At 44.0% G+C, this 20,445-nt stretch overlaps 1 protein-coding gene across 1 annotated transcript in view; it reads left to right on the forward strand.

Annotated features, from left to right (window-relative positions):
* Nucleotides 1-20,445, forward strand: part of GINM1 (glycoprotein integral membrane 1) — a gene marked incomplete in the record, with an annotated part of 656,568 nt that overhangs the window by 170,592 nt on the left and 465,531 nt on the right.

Here is a 20,445-nt window from a genome sequence, read left to right on the forward strand (position 1 = left end):
TCTGCAGGCTTTGGGCTTCATGGCATCCTGTATTCTGGTAATTCCATATGGAAGACTGCATATGAGGAAACTTCAGTGGTATTTAAAAAGTGTTTGGACTCAACATTGCCACAGCCTGGAAACAGTAATTACCCTCATTCCCTGCCTGCAACAGGAGTTTTGATGGTGGGCAAAGGCCTGTCACCACAACAAGGGACAGCCATTAGCTTTACCCACAGCCAGGCAGATATTAACAACAGATGCATCAGGTTATGCCTGGGGGGCCCACATGGCAGGAAGATGTATTCAGGGCACATGGTCTGCAAGCCAAATGCATCTACATATCAACCAAAAAAAGATGCTAGCTGTTCAGAATGCCCTGACAGCCTTCAAGGATCTACTTCATCCGGGACAACTACTGCTAAAGACGGACAATACTACAGTCATGTGGTACATAAACAAGCAGGGAGGCACTCATTCCTACCCCCTATGCAGACTAGCCATGAATTTGTGGGACACAGCATTGACTTACCAAGTACATCTGCTGGCACAATTCCTGCCAGGAAAGATAAATACTCTGGCAGATGAACTAAGCAGAAACCTCATGGATCCCCATGAGTGGAAATTGGATCCGCAAGTCTTCAGCATGATAACAAGGAATTGGGGATGCCTGGACATAGATCTATTTGCCTCCCCTCACAACTGCCAACTGAAGAGATTCTGCACAAGGACTTATCACAAGCAAGCATGGAAAGTGGATGCTGTATCTTTCAGCTGGAAAAACTTAACAGTCTATGCCTTTCCCCCACTGCCTCTCCTCCCCAAGGTACTCCTAAAAGTCAGACAAGAGAAGCCAAAAATGATATTTATTGCCCCAGACTGGCACCGCCAGCACTGGTACCCAATCCCAAGGAACTTGTCTCGATACCCAGCCTGGACATTACCTCAACTTCCTCACTTTATCTCCCAACATAACAATCAGATCCTGCACAGCCAACTCAAGACCTTAAATCTGGCAGTATGGTGGATAATGTAGTCATTCAAAACATACCTCTCTCTAAAGCGGTGATGGATGTTATTTTGGAGGCCAGCAGGCATAGTACCAGAAAACTTTTATGCTGAAAAATGGAAGAGATTCTGTGCTTGGAACTAGGCACAAGGTATTGACACGACTGTACCAAATATTCCTCAAATTTTGCAATATTTAACTGAGATGCTGGACAAAGGCCTATCCTTTTCATCAATTAAGATTCATGCCTCTGCCATTTCAGCTCATTACAGTACAGAGCCACCTATTTTTTCTCATCCTTTATTAAGGCAGTACCTCAGAGGAGCCAAAAACTTAAGGCCTCCAAGGAGATCACCAACTCCTGCATGGGACCTCAATTATGTCTTGGAAAAACTCACCCTGCCTCCTTTTGAGCCAGCCTCTTCAGCTGATATAAAATTTTTATCATGGAAAACAGCTCTGCGCCTAGCAATAACCTCTGCAAGACGAGTTTTAGAGCTACAGGCACTCATGGCTGTGGAACCTTTTATCATTTTCCATCCAGATAGGGTTTCTCTGAAGACAAACCCGACATTTATGCCTAAGGTAGTGTCCAGTGTGGCCCTTAACCAAACTATTAATTTGCCTACTTTTTACCCAAATCCACATAATAAGGGTGAAAGACTTCTGCATTCTTTGGACATACTCAGACAGTTGCGCTTCTACTTGGATAGAACCAAAGTTTTCAGAAAGACTGAGCAATTATTAGTGGCATATGCTGCAGGATCTCAAGGAAAGGCTATCTCAAAGCAGACCGTTTCAAAGTGGATAGGCCACTGCATTTGTTTCTGCTATTCACAACATGGCAAGTCAGTGCCTAAGGGCATTAGGCCACATTCAACCAGAGCAGCAGCCACTTCAGCAGCCTTCCTCAGAGGAGTACCAACCAAAGACATTTTAGAAGCTGCAACCTGGAGTTCAGTGCACACTTTTACAAAGCACTATCACTTACCACTCTACTCTAAATCCAGGGCAGGCTTTGCCACTGCAGTTCTGCAGGGCCTCATAGCCGCTCCTAATCCTATTTAGCTCCAGCCTCCCAACCTTAGCTTTGGGATTCAACCCAATTGTAATGACTGCAACAGTGAAACACGATAAACATAGTACAGTTGTGTACTTACCATAAATGTAGATGTTCGAGTGTATTCACTGTTGCAGTCCAGGTTACCCTCCCACCATCCCCCTTATCTTTGCTGGAATTTATCTGTACTTCTCTATTCTATACAACCTATGTGGTGTATTTGTTTGTAGATGAAGGAAAAGTTTACCTTGGTGCATGTGTGCTTTATTGACATATTTTTAGCCTTCCCTTTTGGGGGCACCTGACATCTGGGGCAAGAAAAACTGAAGAAAATGGCATTGGCTGCATCTTTTATACCCCTGGCGCACTGACGTCAGGGAGGAGGCGACAGCAAACGACGCCGGACCTAGACTTTGGAATTCAGGCCGACTACTGGTAGCCTGCCAGCAGGATAACCCAATTGTAATGACTGCAACAGTGAATACACACAAATATCTGCATTTATGGTAAGTACACAACTGTACTTTACTAGGCCATTGGCCCTGATGCCCTTATATGCCTAACCAAGAGTTTAGCCCATGTTTAGACAAGTCAGCACCCGATGCCTCAGTCCATCAGGAACACGGGTGGAATCCCAGGGGTGTATTTTCTGTTTCCCAATCTAGTTATCCAGGTTGCGCTTAAAAAGGGGTAAAGAGGTACTCTGCTTGACGTGGAGAAGTGAGTCTGTTCTACAGATGGGGGAGTCTCTGGGACACAAATCTGTCCCGCCAACAAGTCCTATTGATGTCATAGACCAGGTTGAGGCCACGTGTGCGGGTGACTCAAGTGGAGCTTGACTTGTAGATATGCTGTAGTCCCATCAGGGAGGGGTCCGTGATAGTCTTGTATGCCAGACAGAATTCACCTCTGAGGAGTCTGTATGAAACTGAGTAGAGGGATAGGGCTTTTAGCCTCTCTGTGTATGGTAGATATTTGAGGCCCTGAATTGTCCTGGTGAGGAACCTCTGTGGTCTTACTAGCTGCTTCATGTGCTTTGTGAGGTACATGCCAAAAGAGACATTGTACTTAATAATGGGCCTTATAAGGGAAGAATACAGGGATGTTATGACCTCCTTGTCCTGGATGAGATCCCCTTACTTATGATGTGAGCCATGTAGAAGGCTTTCCATACAATGGAAGCAACATGGTGGTCAAAAGTCAGGTTGCTATCAACCTGGGTGCCGAAGTCCCTCACGACTGATTGTGTGCGTAGGATGTTGTTATTAATGTGATAATTTGTGAGGACATCACTCTCGCCAAAGGGGAAAATGATGCATTTTTTGGTATTCAGCTTGAGGCCATGTTTCTGGCACTAGTCATTTGTCTGAGTGAGACCCTCTTGGAGGATTTCCACATCACTAGGGGAATTGATGACAACACCCAGCTTGCAGTCATCTTCAAATGTGGTCAGGCATACCCCACTGGTTCTGGCCTGCACTTCAGAAAAGTATATCCCAAATAACAGAGGCCGTACTGCTCCTGGAAAGCTGTGTTAGTCATAGCCTTAACGTCAGTCATATGAGTGCCTGAGTTAGAGGCCCTTATGGTATCTCCACCCTTTCTGGTCTTCCACAAAGGCAGGGTCTCCCTGTGCACAAACCCCTCCTTTATGCCCAAGGAAGTCAATAACCTATCTCTAAATCAGTCCATACACTTACGAACCTTTTTCCCTTCTCCCCAGAACTCTAGTGAGAGGGTCCTCCATATCTTGGATGTCCACAGGCAACTTGGATTTTATTTGGATATAACCAAGGCTGTTAGAAAGTCAGATCAGCTTTTTGTTTACCACCACAGGGCTCTCAGGCAGACTGTGTCCAAGCAGACTGTTTCCTCCTCGATTTCCAGGACTATTTCCTTCTGCTGCACTCACCATGGTAAGACTCTTCATTCCCCTGTTAAGACTCATTCCACCAGTGCTGTTGTCTCATCTGTGGCCTTTTCCAACAGATTGGACACTAACTCAATTCTTGAAGCAGCCACATGGACCTCTGTCCATACCTTCACCAAACACTGTAAATTAGATGTAGTTTCTAAATCTAGAGCAGGATTTGCCTGAGCCATACTACAGGGCTTCCTGGAAAGCTCCTCCACTCTGGCTCCTCCCTTACTTCATGAACTTTGTATTTTCCCTCATGTTATGACTACTGCAACATGTGAATAGAAGGACATAGAATAGTTGTGTAAAATCTTACCATAATGATAGATGTCCTTCTTTCCTCTGTTGCATTATTCCTATCCCTCCCTCCTTCTCCCTTGGCCTTGCTTCTTCTAGGGTCATTCTTCCCCTATTTCCTTAGGTTGGCGTTCCTCCCGGGGCAGTCAGTTCTGAGGATGATGCGCACGTATGTCACTTTTATGGCCAATATTCGATCACAGTCTACGTGCGACGTACCACACACCGTACAGTAATGGAGTCTTTTTTCTGTATACTGCCCTACGGCTGGGAACTCCCTCATTTAAAGAATACTGCAATAGAGAAGAGAAGGACATCTATTACTATGGTAAGATTTTACACAACCTTTCTTTCTTCATCTTTGGCTCTGGTGCCCAAGCTGCCAAAGTTTTCGGATCCAGCCTCAGTGTCATTTCTAGTAGTTGTCTTAACTAAAATCTGCATTACTGGAGCCTACGATATTCTTCGTGTTTCAGTGTTGCAGTCATCACATTTGAGTTATCCCTGCCAGGGTAGCCCTCGGCAGGCCTGAATACCAGAGGCTTAGTATTTCTGCATCAGTTGCTGTTGCTTCAGGACTGATGTCAGGTTGTCCGTAGTATAAAGTAAGGCGGCCAATACCATTACATCAGAAGCAGAAGTAGTTTGCACGAGTGCCGGTCAGCCGCTACCTGAGTTTCGTCTACCGGATGTAAGTTGAAGTCTTCTAAAGCGAAGTACTCCATTGGGGATCTTTTTTTCTTGCATTAACCGATGTCAGAAAAAGTTAATAATTGTCTTGCCTGTTGAAAGCAAATACCACACTGAGACTTCCATTCTTACTGCGTCACCTTTTTAGGTCCAGACCACGACGTCTCCTTGTCACTTCTGTGCTTTGTTCAATGCCAGAATTATCCGTATTCTGGCCCTTATTGTAGCCAGATATTTTCACTTACAGTCCTCTAATTCCGATATGGTTTCGGTAGGCCATCCATCTTCCGAAAAAACGTAAAGATAAAGACAAGAGATGGACTGCACAGGTGCAAACCTACTGATGACACTTCCGTTAAGCTAGTCGTCAGTTCTCCAGTCCTTAGTGAGGTGCTTTCTCAAACCCTGATGCCCGCTTCTGTGGATTCGCTGGCCACTACAGAGACCCTTTCAGAGCCCGATATGCTGCAAAACTCCTCTTCGACAAAGATCCTGCAGTCATCTCTACCTTGGATGGGTCCGGAGCCACTGAGTAGGCGATTTCCGAGGAAGTCCTTTGTACTACCGATTCTTGACACAAACTGATGTCTTCTTCCGCAACTACCGTTCTTTCAAAAATGACTGAGTTTCTAAGGCCCAGGGTACGAACCACACACAAGAAACCAACGACCCCACTCTCAGGCACCTGCTTCCTTGCCTCAGTCTCAAATGCTTAAAATGGCGGAAGACCTTATCATGCTGTTCAGGTGAAGCCAAACTACCCCCTCCAAAAGGAAAAGAGATCTGTCCCCTGTAGTTTATTCTGAACAAGAGTCAGATGACTCTGATGCATCTAAATATGAAGATATGCAACCCTTCTCTACTTATGAGGATTCTGATGCAGATGATTCCATCCCTTCAGCCTCTCCCCCAGAGGATTTTTCCTTTGGGGAAACCCTGCATACCTGAGGGGAGCATTTCCAATGGGAGAGTCAAGACTACCCTCAGTCTAAAAAGAGACTCAGGGAATTCCTAGATCTTCCACAGCACAGACCCTTTGCCATCTCCCCAGTCTTGAATGTTGTGGAGGATGTTTTCCTGGAATCCTGCTCGACTCCTGATACCCTCACTCCTGCACCCAGAAAACCAGACTGGTACTATAGAGTCCCTGAGTCACACAAATTTCTTTTTAAAAATCCTACTGCTGACCCTGAGGTAATTTCTCAAGCGCTTAAAGGGATTAAAGCAACCTCTGCTAAGAATCCCACCCCCTCAGGTAGGGATTCCCGAGCACTAGACAGATGGGGTAAAAAAAGTATACGCCTCAGCTACTCTTGCTATCAGGGCACTAAATTGTCAGTTCTATATGCTACAATTTCAGCAACATACCCTGGAACTCCTCAAACAAAAAATGTCTTCCTTTCCTGCTTGGGCAGAATCTAAAGAATTACAAGAGTTAATGCATTCTGCAAGTCAAGTAACTAAACACACCTTGCACTGTGGTTTTGATGCCCTAGAAGCTTCTTGCAGGGCACCAGTCACTGGATCTGTCATTAGAAGGCAGGCATGGCTTAAGGAACAGCCCCTGCCAGACCATGTCAAATCTAAATTGTTGGATGCTCCCTTGCACAAAGACAACTTATTTGGCAGTAAGGCAGAAGAGGTCTTAAAAAGATGGAAGAAAAAGCAAAATCTATGCAAACAGTTAAGGATTTCTTGCAGGTCCAGCCACCCAGGTTCAACAGGCATTGTCCCACCAAACACTGGTCCTTTCCTGCTCCCACTAAACCAGTCCAGTCTAGGTCCCGGGGAATCAGACCCCCCCCCCCCAGACAGCAGCCACGGGGAATGCAGAGATCTAAGCAGTGGACTACCTCCACTTCTAAACCAGGGAGTTCTAAGCCACCCCCTTAAAAGAACTCACAGTGACTCACCTCCCCCACCCTGTCCCTCTGCCCACCTTCACTTACCCCTAGGAGGAAAATTCTCCTTTCACGCAAGCTCCTGGGCCACCATAACCAACGACCGCTGGGTTCTGAACATGGTGTCTCAAGGATACAACTTTTCCTTCCACAGCCTTCCAACCCCAAAAGGGTTCCCAGATCTAGCTCCAAACCAGTGGGCAGAGGCTGTGAGGGCAGTAGAGCACGTTCCTGCAGATCAGCTAGGCCAAGGTTTCTACTCCAAACTTTTTCTGGTGCCCAGAAAAGAAGGCACCTGGCACCCCGTCCTCAGTCTATCCATTCTAAACACCTTCCTGGTGATCTCACAATTTAAAATGCTCACCCTCCAGCAGCTGCTACCCATGCTGTCCAAGGGCGCTTGGCTAGCCACCGTAGATCTTAAAGAGACCTACCTCCATGTTCCTATTAGGTAATCCTGCAGGCAATATCTCTGTTTCAGGGCAGGCTGTTAACACTTTCAGTTCTCTGCACTTCCCTTGTCTTGTTTACGGCTCCCAGAGTTTTTACAAAATGGCTGGCTTTGGCCATTGCCTTTTGCAGACAAAGGAATACCCAGATTTACCCATACTTAGATGACTGCCTTATTCAGGCAGGCAGCCAGGAAAAGCTGATCAAGCACCTGGCCTTTGTAAAGACCCTACTAACCTCCATAGGGTACACAGTCAATGAAAAGAAATCCAAACAGGTGCCCACCCAAAGGATTATCTTTCTGGGAGCAAGCTTGGACACAGCATGCCAGATGGCATTCCTTTCATCAGAAAAACAAATTTTCCTGACAGCCTACTTCTCTCAACTAGCCACCATGTCCCAGTTATCTGCAAGGAAGATCCTGCAAGCTCTGGGGTTCATGGCATCTTCCATACTACTCATTCCATATGCCAGACAACATATGAGGAAACTTCAATGGTACCTAAAAAGCCTTTGGTGTTAACACTATCAAGACCTGGAAACTCTTCTACCTATAATTCCTTGCCTCAGAAAAGGTTTACTTTGGTGGGCAACAGCATGCTCCCACAAGGGACTGCCTTTCTCACCACCCCCCGCTGCCCAGAGCCTCACCACAGTAGCATAAGACTATGGTTGGGGTGCACACCTGGATGGCAGGTGCATACAGGGCCAATGGAGCCCGCAGCAAATCCCTCTGCACATCCTCCAAAAAGATGATGGCTATCCAGCATGCCTTGATGGCTTTCATACCCTTTCTCACTCCAGGGGTTCTCCTGATCAAAACAGACAGCACCACTGTGATGTAGTATATCAACAGGCAGGGAGGGACTCATTCCTACCCTCTATGCAGGCTGAGCACGACCCTTTGGCACACAGCCTCTGCCATGCAACTGCACCTCTTAGCGCAATTCCTACCAGGCTCTCTCAACTCTGTGACAGACCAATTAAGCAGAAATCTTTTGGACCCATACGAGTGGCAGCTCAACAGAAGAACCTTCACCCTAATAACTCGGAAATGGGGCACCTCGAAGGTCGACTTCTTTGCCTCCCGCACCAACCGTCAGCTCAGCAAATTCTGCACCAGGCAGCATCACTGCATGGCTTGGAAAGTGAATGCCCTGCCCTTCCTCTGGGTCAGTCTATCGGTCTGCGCCTTTCCTCCACTACCTCTCATCCCTAGGGTACTCCTCAAAATAGAGGAGTAAAAACCAAGGACCATTCTTATAGCTCCAGATTGGCCTCGCCAGCACTGGTACCCCTTGCTGTGCAGCTTGTCCCCACAGCCACCATGGCATCTTCCTCAGATTCCAAACCTCCTGACCCAGAGGGAAGGAGAATTCATGGTTCCCTAATTGCAGACACTCAATTTGCAGCTTGGCTTATTCCCTAACCCCGAATCAATCTGCCAGCCTCAATAAACAGGTTCTAGATGTTATCCATGAGGGCCAGATGCCCTAGCACTAGAGAGTCTTATACTGACAAATGGAAAAGGTTCAGCACCTAGATCATAGACTAAGGGAAGCCCGTACGGCACAGCCCTCCATCTCATCCTGGATTACTTAGCTGACCTACTACACAGTGTCCTCTCTTTCTCCTCTATAAAAATTCATGCCTGTAGTATTTCTACTCATTTTCCCACTGAGCAGCCCCTTTTTTCACACCCTTTGATCAAACAGTTCCTAAGCTGGGCTAGCAACTTGAGGCCACCCAGAAGGGCACTAGCCCCAGCTTGGGACCTTAACTTTGTATTGGAAAAGCTCACCCTGCCCCCTTTTGAACCAGCTTCTCTCTTTTGCAGAGCTAAAAATTCTCTCCTGGAAGATGGCATTCCTTCTGGCCATCACTTCAGCCAGAAGAGTCTCTGAGCTGCAAGCGCTCATAGCTGTGGAACCCTTCATAATCTTCCATGCTGACAGGGTATCCCTCAGAACTAACCCATCCTTCATGCCCAAGGTGGTGTCCAGTGTGGCTCTCAACCAATCCATTTATTTGAACACTATTTTTTTCCTAATCACCAGAATAAGAGGGAAAGGATTCTGCACTCTCTAGATGTGCACAGACAGCTCAGATTCTATCTAGACAGGACTACATCCTTCAGAAAGTCTCATCAATTGCTGGTTAGCTTTGCTACAGGGGCAGAAGGCAAAGCCATCTCCAAACAAACCATATCCAAATGGATAGCACACTGCATCCATTTCTGCTACAAACAACATGGAAAGCTTCCCCCCAAGGGGGTCTGGACTCACTCCACCAGAGCAGCCTCCACCTCTGCAGCTTTTCTCAGAGTCCCCACCAGGGACATCCTGGAGGCTGCCACCTGGACATTTGTTAACACATTTACCAAGCATTACCACCTGCCTCTCTTTTCTAATTCCATGGCAGGGTTTGCCTCTGCAGTCTTCCAGGGCATCCTAGCCAGCCCCTAGTTTCCTTGACTGCTTCCACCCATTTCCTCAGCTTTGGGAATCAACCCAGGCGTGATGACTGCAACAGTGAAAGACGAAGATTGTAGTACAGTTGTGTACACTTGCCGTAAATCTAGATGTTCAAGTGTATGCACTGTTGCAGTCCTGGTTCCCCTCCCTCCTTCCCCCTTTCTTCTCTTTCTTTACAGGGGACATGTTGGTATTTACTTTCTACTGATGGGCGTCTTCCACCTGAACCTGGTTCCTACTTGGGGGCTCCTGACAGGTTAGGGCAAGAAAAACTGATGTAATGGCGTCAGCTGCCTTACTTTATACTACTACTGACGACCTGACTTCAGTCCTGAAGCGACAGCAACCGACGCAGAACTACTAAGCCTCTGGTATTCAGGCCGGCAGGGCTACCCAGATGTGATGACTGCAACAGTGAATACACTCTTAACAGCTACATTTATGGTGAGTGTACACAACTGTACTTTCTTCCCAAAGCCCATTTCCCCCCAGGCTGCAGTCTCCTTTCTTGCACAAAAGAAACTTTCTCCAGTCTTCCAGATCCCAGTTTGCAACCTAATCCCTTGAGTCAGAGGCCTATCCAAAGCAGACGTGGATAGGATGTTGAAGTTTTTAGGATCCAGATCCAGCTGAAGGTTCCCCCAGTTCCAGTCACTGTCAGACCTATGAGCCAAGGATGTTCTTCGTGTTTCACTATTGCAGTCATCACACTTGGGTTATCTGCCTGCAGGTAGCCCTCAGTCGGCCCGAATACCAGAATCTTGGGATTTCTGCATCGGATGCTGTCGCCTCTTCCATGACGTCAGTCGTCAGGGGTATAAAACATGCAACCAACGCCATTACATCAGCTTTTCTTGCCGAGTGGGAGCCCAAAGCAGTTTGCAAGTGCCGGTCGGCCACTACTTGAAATTTTCGTTGTTCGAGTTTCAAACCTGAAGTCTTCTAAAGCGAAGTACCCCATTGGGGATCCTTTTTTCTTGTTCTAACTGATGTCAGAAAAAGTTAACAATTGTCTTGCCTGTGGAAAGCAAATACCTCACAGAGATGTTCATTCTTACTGTGTTACCTGTTTAGGCCCAGACCACGACGTTCCTCGCTGTCGGTTTTGTGCCTTGTTTAACACCAGAACTATTCGTCGTCGGGCTGTCTCTGTCGCTAAATTATTTCGCTCTCGTTCTCCATATTCTGAAATGGCTTCGATAAACCATCCAACTACCGATCTTCTGAAAAAACGTAAGGATAAAGACAGAAACATACCGCATAGGTCCAAAACTGCCGACAACATTTCTGTTAAGCTAGCCGCCAGTCCTCCTGTACTCAATGAGGTGCCTTCGCAGGCCCTAATCCCCGCTTCTACACATTTGCAGGCCTCTGCTGAGACCCATTCGGAGTCCGGAATGCCGCGAGATGCTTCGTCGACTATGGAACCTGCGGATGTCTATACCTTGGATGAGTCCGAAGCTGCTGTGCAGGCACCAGCTTCTGAGGATGTATTTTGACCTTCCGATGTTTGTGTTAAACCGACAACTTTGTTTTTGACTAAAACTACCGAGTTTCTCAGGCCCAGAGTTCGCAGTACACCTAGAAAACTGACAATCAAAGCGCATGCTCAAGCTCCCATGCCACAGAAACAAATGCTTAGAATGGCTGAATACCTTATAATCGTAATTAGGGGAAGCCAGCCTTCCCCCTCTAAAAGGCAAAGAATTGATTTTCCTTCTTATTCTACAGACAGAGTCATCTGATTACCCAGACTTACCCTTATCTACCTATGAGGATTCAGATGCAGGGGATTCCATTCCCTCTGCCTCCCTTCCATTTTCTTTTGGTGAAACCTTGCATACCTTAAGTGAGCATTTCCGCTGGGAATGCCAGGACTACCCTCAGTCCAAAAAGAGATTCAGAGAATTTTTAGACTTGCCTCAGCACAGGTCTCTAGCTATACCCCCTGTCCTGGATGTTGTAGATGATGTCTTCATGAAATCTAGTCTTACTCTTTATACTTTACCATCTGACAGGTACTACAGAGTACCTGGCTCTCACAAATTTCTCTTTAAAAATCCCACTGGAGATCCAGAGACCATTTCCCAGGGGCCTAAAGGCATTAAGGCTACTGCAGCCAAAAACCCTACCCCTTCGGACAGAGATTCCAGAGCTTTAGACAGATGGGGTAAGAAGGTATATACCTCTGCAACTCTTGCCATCAGGGCTTTGAATTGCCAGTTTCACATGTTGAAGTACCAGCAGCATATTATGGGACTAATTAAACAATACATTTTGTTGCATCCAGATTGTACAGAAAAATAAAAATTTACAAGAGTTAATGCATTCTGAAAACCAAGTTAGTAAACATACTTTGCAGTGTGGTTTTGATGCCTTAGAAATATCTGGCAGGGCTGCTGTCACTGAGTCTGTACTGAGAAGGCATGCTTGGCTGAAGGAACAAATCTTGCCAGACCATGTCAAAGCAAAATTACTAGATGCTCCTTTAAACCAGGAATGTTTGCTTGGCACAAAAGCAGAAGTTCTTAAAAAGATAGAGGAAAAAGCAAAATCTATGCAAACTGTTAAAGATTTCTTAACAGGTGCAGCCACCTAGATTCAGTAGCTATTGGCCTTCTAAAAACTGTTTTTTTCCAGTCCCTCCCAAGCCTTCTCAGTTCTAACCCAGAGACTATAGACCACCAAGACTACAGTCTCGGGGTATGCAGAGATCTAAACAATGGAGTTTTCCCACTTCAAAAACAGGGAGTGGTAAGCCACCCCCTTATGGGAAAAGTTCATAATGACTTGTCTTATCATCCTTCCCAGCCATGCCCAAGTACTTGCACCCCTAGGAGGAAAACCGGCATGCAGAAAACTGGATGTCCATTACCCAAGACCGATGGGCCCAAACATTGTATCCCAGGGATATAGATTCTACTTCCACTGACTGCCAACCCCAAGCGGGATGCCAGACCTTCCTCCAAACCAGTGGGCAGAGGCTCAAAAGCAAGTACTTTCTCTTCTCTTCTCAGTATCAGGGCTGTTTAACCTGTTCCAGTAGAACAAAGGGGACAGGGTTTCTACTCCATGCTGTTCCTGGTGCCCAGAAAAGATAGCTCTTGGCACCCTATGCTGGATCTGTCAATTCTCAACACCTTCCTGGTGGTCCCAAAATTCAAAATGCTTACACTGCAACAGCTTCTTCCTATGCTAGCCAAGGATGCCTGGCTAGTCACCCTAGACTTAAAAGAAGCTTATCTGCACATCCCCCTAAGGGAATCTTGCAGAAAATATCTACGTTTCAGGGCAGGCTGTATGCACTATCAGTTCTCTGCACTTCCCTTTGGCTTATGTACTGCACCCTGGGTGTTCACAAAGTGCTTGGCTCCAGCAATTGCATACTGCAGGCAGAGAAATATTCAAATTTACCCATACGTGGATGATTGCCTGATTCAGGCGGGCAGTCAGGAATCGCTACTTCAACAGCTGGCATTTGTAAAGAGACTCCTAACTTCTCTGGGGTACACCATCAATGAAAATAAATCACAACTGGTGCCCAGCCAAAAGCTTGTATTCCTGGGAGCAAGCTTGAACACAACTTCCCAGATGGCATTCTGCACTCCAGAAAAACAGGCTTATTTGACAAACTATATAAACCACTTGTATCAGAAACCAAAAATGAACCACAAAGAGCAGTAACTTGTACTTCTTTCTGAAACTCAAGTACATTTATTGAGTAACAGTACTGTTTAAAACAATTAGCAGCAAAACAGTTCCAAAATTCACTGAATAGCAGCATAAAAGTCTCTGACAATTCCAATATAGTTGAAACAAATAGCAGCAAACGTGTCTTAGAAGAAACAACGAACAGCATGCAGTAATCTCTTAGCTCCTCGGCTTAAGCAGCCTTTACAGAGTAATTTCCATTTGAAAAAAAAACACTTTTATACAAAACATAAACACTAATTAACCTATTAATTACACAACTTTTGTTAAAAAGATTAGATTAATTAAGTAAAATCTTACATTTCTTACAGTAACAATTCTAAATAAAACTTCTTCAATGACATTCTTTATTCAACCTTCTCGATTGTAGTGTATTGTATTTTAATATAAAAATTGATTCTTTTTCCCTAAGTAAATATTTAATTCTTTCTTCACTTAGAAAGTTAAAATTAATTTGTTCCAAAACAGAAACTTGTAAATTACTAAAATCTCCACTATGTTTCTTGTTAAAGTGCTCTGCTACTGGACATGTTGTATTATTCCTAATATCTCTTACATGTTTTTTTATTCTTCCCCCTAAACTTCTTTTGGTTTTACCGATATATAAAATATTACACCCACATTTGATAGCATAAATTAAACCAACACGTCTACAAGTATAATTTCCTTTAATTTGAAATGTTTTGCCATTTATTTGATCAAAAGTGTTTACTATATATATTGACATATTGTACATTTCCCACATGGTTCTGTACCTGGTTCTAGTATTATATCTGTTATTCTTTCCATTGTTTTTTTATACGTACTATGGTTCATAGGTTCATAGGTAGGTACTAGGCTATTGGCCCTAGGGCCTATACAAGCCACCCAAGAAAATTATTTTCCAGTGCCCCTGTCAAGCAGAACCACAGAAGTAATCTCTGGGGTGAATTTCCTTTTACCCATCCAATCATCAAGATTTTTCTTGAAGAGTGCTAATGAGGAGCTCTGTTTGACATAGATAGGTAGTCTGTTCCAGAGTATGGGAAGTCTCTCGGACAGAAGTCTATCCCTCCAGCATGTTCTGTTTATTGTGGGGACAAGGTTTAGGTCCCTAGAGCGTGTAGCTCAGAGGGATTGGGATTTCTTAAAGTGGAGCATGTCCAACAGCTCTGGGTTTGACATAGCTTTATATGTTAGGCAGAGATTGCCTCTGAGTAGGCGATATGCGATGGACTAAAGCTGGAGTTTTTTTTTTAGACGGTCTGCGTAAGGCATCTGTTTGAAGTCAGTAATCCTCTTTGTGAGGTATTTTTGCGGCCTTTCCAGTTGTTGTAGATGTCTTGTGAGGTGCATACCAAAAGGGGCGTTGTACTCTATAATGGGTCTAATGAGTGATGAATAGAGGGGAACAATGACCTCTTTTTTTTCTGGATGAGAAACCTTTTGTAATGAGGTGGGCCACGTAGAAGGATTTCCTGACCACTGTGTGGTGATATGATTATCAAAGGAGAGACTACTGTCCACCTGTGTCCCATGGTCTCTTATCACACTTTTGGTGTTCAGCAGACTACCGCCTATGTGGTAGTTCATGGGTACAGAGTTTTTACCAAAGGGGATGACAATGCACTTTTTGGCATTGAGCTTGAGACCATGTCTTTGACACCAGGCATCTGTCTCAGTGAGGCCCTTTTGTAGGATGTCCACATCGTTAGGAGTTTCGATTATGGCTCCTAGTTTGCAGTCATCTGTGAACTTCGTTAGCTAGAGGCCTTCTGTGTTAGCCTGTACTTCAGAGAAGTAGATACCAAACAGGAGAGGACCCAGGATTGAACCCTGTGGTACTCCACTTGTCATTGGTCTAAAGTCTGATTTGGAGTCTGCTACTTTCACAGTGTGGGTTCTGTCTGTAAGCCAGTTGGCAACCCATCTTGTGACATAGGGATTTATACGTAGTTTAGTGAGTTTATCTATAATTCCTGTGGGGGATGGTGTTGAATGCCTTGGCGAGATCTAGATAGGCTGTGTGAACCACCTTACCCTCATCTATAGCTTTGGTGACTACTTCAAAGAAGTCTGTCAGGTTTAGGAGACATGATCTGCCTTTTACAAACCCAAACTGTGTGGGGTCCAGAGTTTGGAGATCTCCAATGTCTTTGTTTATGAGTTCCATGGCCTTGCAGACCAGGCTCATCAGGCTAATGGGGTGGTAGTTCCCGGGGTCTCTTGTGCCCCCCCCTTTGTGGAGTGGGATAACTGTCGCGGTGCACCATTCAGTGGGCACAAAGCCTGAGGTGAGGCTATGATTGAACATGGTACTTAGGTGGGGTGCCAGTTCATTCTTTAGTTCATGTAGAAGGCAACCTGGGATGTTGTCAGGTCCCATGGATGCTGTGTTCTTGGCTTTGGAGAGTGAGGTTTTTACCTGTGCAGCCCTGATTACAGGAACTTTGCATTCTTCCGGTATAAAGATTGGCCCTTTACAGGGTGAGAGGGGGTTAAAGTTAGCACTGAACCTATCTGCCAAGATGTTGGCGATATCAGTTGGTTCTGTATATTTAGTGTCATTGTGCTGTAACTCAGAGCAGATCTGAGTGTTGCCATTGAGATTCTTGATGTAGCTATAGAATGCTTTGTGGTTGTCTTTAGAATCAATGGCAATTTTGTTTTCATAACTAGCTTTGGAGGATTTTATGAGGGATCTCAGCTTCTTACTGAGGCTGACCAGGAAGTTCCTCCAATCGTGGGATTTTACTCTTTTTTGCAACAGTTTCTTTCTTCTGTTGTAGAGTTTGTTTATGGCAGAAGACCTCCAGATTGTCTTCCTTTTTTTGGAGGATAGCATCTTGGTTCTGTTAGGGATTGCATGATCCATACACTCGTGTAAGTGCTTATAAAGTGCATTTGTGTAGGATTCAGCAGTCGTACCTCTATTGTCCATCTGCATGGGTGTCGTGAAGTTTGCCACTTCTGTCTTAAAAAGCGTGAAGTTGGCTTTGGAGAAATTATTTACGGTTGTTTTCCTAATTTGGGTGGGGGCAGGATGTGGATATCTAGGGTGATTAGCTTGTGGTCGGATCTGACCAACGAGGAGCTGACCTCTGGTTTAGAACACTGGTCACCCATGTTGGTGATGACTAGGTCTAGGATATTGCTGCCTCTGGTGGGGGTGTGGATAAGTTGATCCAAGGCATTGGAATTGATGATTTCTAGAAAACGTTGAGCAAAAGAGTTTGTACATGAGTAGTTTTCCTAGTTAATGGCAGGGTAGTTGAAATCCATTATTAGAGTGTTGGGTAGTACCTTAATATTTTCCAGTGTATCAAGAAAAGAGGAGTGGGAATCCTGGGGCATGGTGGGGGGTCTGTAGCAAGCTACAATCTGGATTGCGGTTTTGCCCAGAGTTAGCTGAACTTGGATGATCTCGGATGCATTATGCTGAGCAATTAGCTTGGATGTGTGGATATCCTTAATGAATATGGACACTCCTCCACCTTTAGTGTTTCAGTCCGGGTTTGGTGGCCGAAAGGTGTGGTATGAATCATAGCCTGATAATGCAGGGGTGCTCTCTGGAGCTTTGAACCAGGTCTCTGTCACTGCACAGATGTCAATGTTCTCCATTTTAAGGAGTGCCTCGAGTGAGTGCATTTTGAAGTTTAGACTCCTGGCATTGAGTAGCATTACCCTCAGATTTTGCTTGCTTGTACCTGTGACGGCGATGAATTTGTCATTTGAACCTTGCCTAAAAAAAGCACTATAGTGGTGGCAAGAGCCTTTGCCAGTATCCGGAATCCGAAGGGCGACAGGTGCAAGCCATCTCTGCAAAGCAACGTGGTCTGTCGATCATGTCGTCACAGGCAGACAGATACTGGGTTCCCTTAGAATGACACCAGAAGCTTAGCCAGTTGTTAAAGTTAATCATTTTGTCCTTGTACTGTGGTATCATTCTGGGTGATGGCAGGATGCAACTCAGGGCTAGGGTCATACCTGCCTGGGCTACAAGATCGGAGAACTCCTCCATGTCTCTCTTCATGTAGTCCAGGGAGGTATGTCTCAGGTCATTCACACCAACATGGATAATGACAGAATCATATTTGTACTTGTTGTGGAGTGACTGGAGTGCGTGCGTTATGTGGCGGATCCTGGCACCTGACAGGCAGCTGACAGTAACTTTCTCCTTGTTTAGCCTGGTGAGTGGAACATCAGTGTGCCTGACTATAGAGTCACCTATGACTAGAGTGTTGGGTACTTTATGCCTTATGGGCTGTAGTTGAGTGGCACACTGAGTATGTGGGCTATGTGTCATTTGGGTTGTGTTTGGGGGTGGAGGTTGCTTGCATTTCTGCTTTGGAGGTCTCTGTTGTTTGGGCAGATTTGTACTGAGAGTCTCCGCGAATGTAGGTGTGTGTTTTGGTGGTGTAGGTTTTGAGGGACTATGTGATGAGTGTGGTACGGTGCAAGTGTTTACCTTCTCCTCTTGACTGTCTAGACCAGTCTTTGGTGAAGAGAGTTTTGCTTCCAGTTTGGCTATATAAGTGAATCTCTCACAGGTCGTAGTGTTGGGTGGTAGGAGGAGAGGGTTGTCTGTGTACATGAGGCAATTGCTGCATTGTCCCAAGATGCTCAGATTCATTAGGTAGACAGGAGAAAACACCGGTAGCTGACCTTTAGACATGCTTGAATAGGTGCTTATTTATTAAGTACTAAAAACTGTTTTCCTCTAGACAAGTGAGGAAAGTTGAGTGCTGTAGTAATTTGTAACCTATTTAGTTCTTACAATGAGTTCTGAATAAGTGCTGAGCTCAAAGAAACAGATTTGAGTGCTAAAACTAAAAAGCTGGCTAGTTGCAAGGGAAATTTTGAAGGACAGACTTTATGGTGCCAGGAATAGTTGTACCAGAATATCCTTTTAAACTCAGACCCCTTTGGTAAGAAAATTTGAGTTTAATTTCTGACTGTGAAGAGACTTCCCTTCTAATAACATCCCAAACATCTTCTAACAGTTTTTGTAGCTTATTTAAAAATAATGTATATTTAGATACAAAAACTATTATTTGTTCAAAATCCCATTCTTCTTCTTTCATTTTGCTATTGTTGTTATATCTTTCATTTCCAGAATTTATCCTTTTATTTTCAAATATTCTTATATAGCTATACTTCACAACTTTTTCTCCATATCCCTTGTCTATGAAGATAACCATTACTTTTGTAGCCTCTCTTATAGCATCCTTCCTATCACTACACAGTCTCTTGATCCGAAGGATATCTCCATGAGCCATAGCTGTTAGTGTGTATTGGATGGCAGCTAGATGCATGAAGCATATGACTAAGCTGCTCAAATTTTCTATAAATTTGAGTTTTTATTCTACCATTTCCTAAACCTTCTTGTGTCAGATCTAAATAATTAACTCTTGTGTCCTCCTGTAATCCATCATATTTAATTTGAAATCTGTTGTTATTCCAATACTTGATAAATGACTTTACTTCATCCCTTCCCCCTTTACAAATAAATATAAGGTCATCTATAAACCTGAAATATCCTGGGATAGATACTTGTCCCAGAGACTTCCCATACTCTGGAATAAACTACTTATCTATATCAAACAAAACTCCTCATTAGCACTCTTCAAGAAAGATCTTGATTGGATGGGAAATAGGAAATTTACCCCGGGGATCACCTCTGTGGCTCTGCTCGACAGTGGCACAGGAAAATAATTTTCTTGGGTGGCAAAAGCCAGGGTACCTTTTTGGCTGGGCTTGTATAGGCCCCATGGCCGATAGCCTAGTACCTACCTATAAATCTATGAACAAAACCCATAAATTTACATACATGGGGGCGAAAGCCACCCCCATGGCTGTACCTTGCAGCTGTTTGTATAATATACCATCAAATTCAAAAATGTTATTAACTAAGCAGACATGTGTCCGCTCTTTCATATAATGTGCTTTGGGGTTATCACCCAAAAAGTAACTCAATGCCTTCATACCAAAATTATGTTGTATGCTGGTATATAAACTGGTAACCTCTAGTACCAAAAAGTACATATTTGCTTCCCATTATATGCCTTCTAATTTTTTTATCAAATCAAATGAATCTTTAATATGCAAAGGCAATTTAACCACTTCTTTTAATAAACATTCATGTAAGAAACATCCCAGATTATGAGTAAAATAGCCACTAGCTGAAACAGTAGGATGACCTGGGGGGTGTGGGATGTTTTTGTTTATTTTGGGAACACAGTAAAATTTTGCCATTGTACTTTCTTTGCTAGAGAATTTATCAGTAATATCTGATTTGAAAAATAATTAAGGTGTACTCCTTTATTCATTAGTTGTTCATATTCTCTAATAGCTTGAAAATATCTTTTTTCATTAACCATGCAATAAACATCTGTATTTACTAAATGTTCCATACACATATTGTAATAATCCATAGATTTCATAATCACCAACTTTCCCCCCTTGTCGGAAGGTTTGAAAACTAAGTGGCTATTTTCACTAAGATGTTTCAATGTTAACCATTCCTGCTTTGATAAATTCTAGATTTTCATTCTTATATTAAATCAAACACTGCATGAAACCTTTGAATATTTTAATTTCTAAATGGTGGCGTAAACATGTTTTTCACTGTTGTTCTACTGGTATCTAGCTTACTATAAGCATTACTCTCCATGTCAGACTCACAAGAATAAAAACTGTAATCTGTTGGAAGAATCCGTAACATTTAGCATGTTATTTTCTACTTTGTTTTAATTATGAAAATACTCTTTAATATGCATTTTACGTACCAGTTTAAAAATTTCACATTTTAATTCATGAGATCTAGGCAAGGCTGAGGGTATAAATTTCAAACCCTTTTGTAACACTGACATTTCAGTATCATTCAACACATGGCCTGACAAATTTACTACGTAAGAGTCAAAATTTGTGGTATGTACCTTGTCAATTAGTCCACTTGTTTCGTTTATTATACAGTC

The sequence above is a fragment of the Protopterus annectens genome, chromosome 1.part0 (assembly GCF_019279795.1).
Source record: "Protopterus annectens isolate FY-2018-M chromosome 1.part0, PAN1.0, whole genome shotgun sequence".
NCBI lineage: Eukaryota > Metazoa > Chordata > Ceratodontiformes > Protopteridae > Protopterus > Protopterus annectens.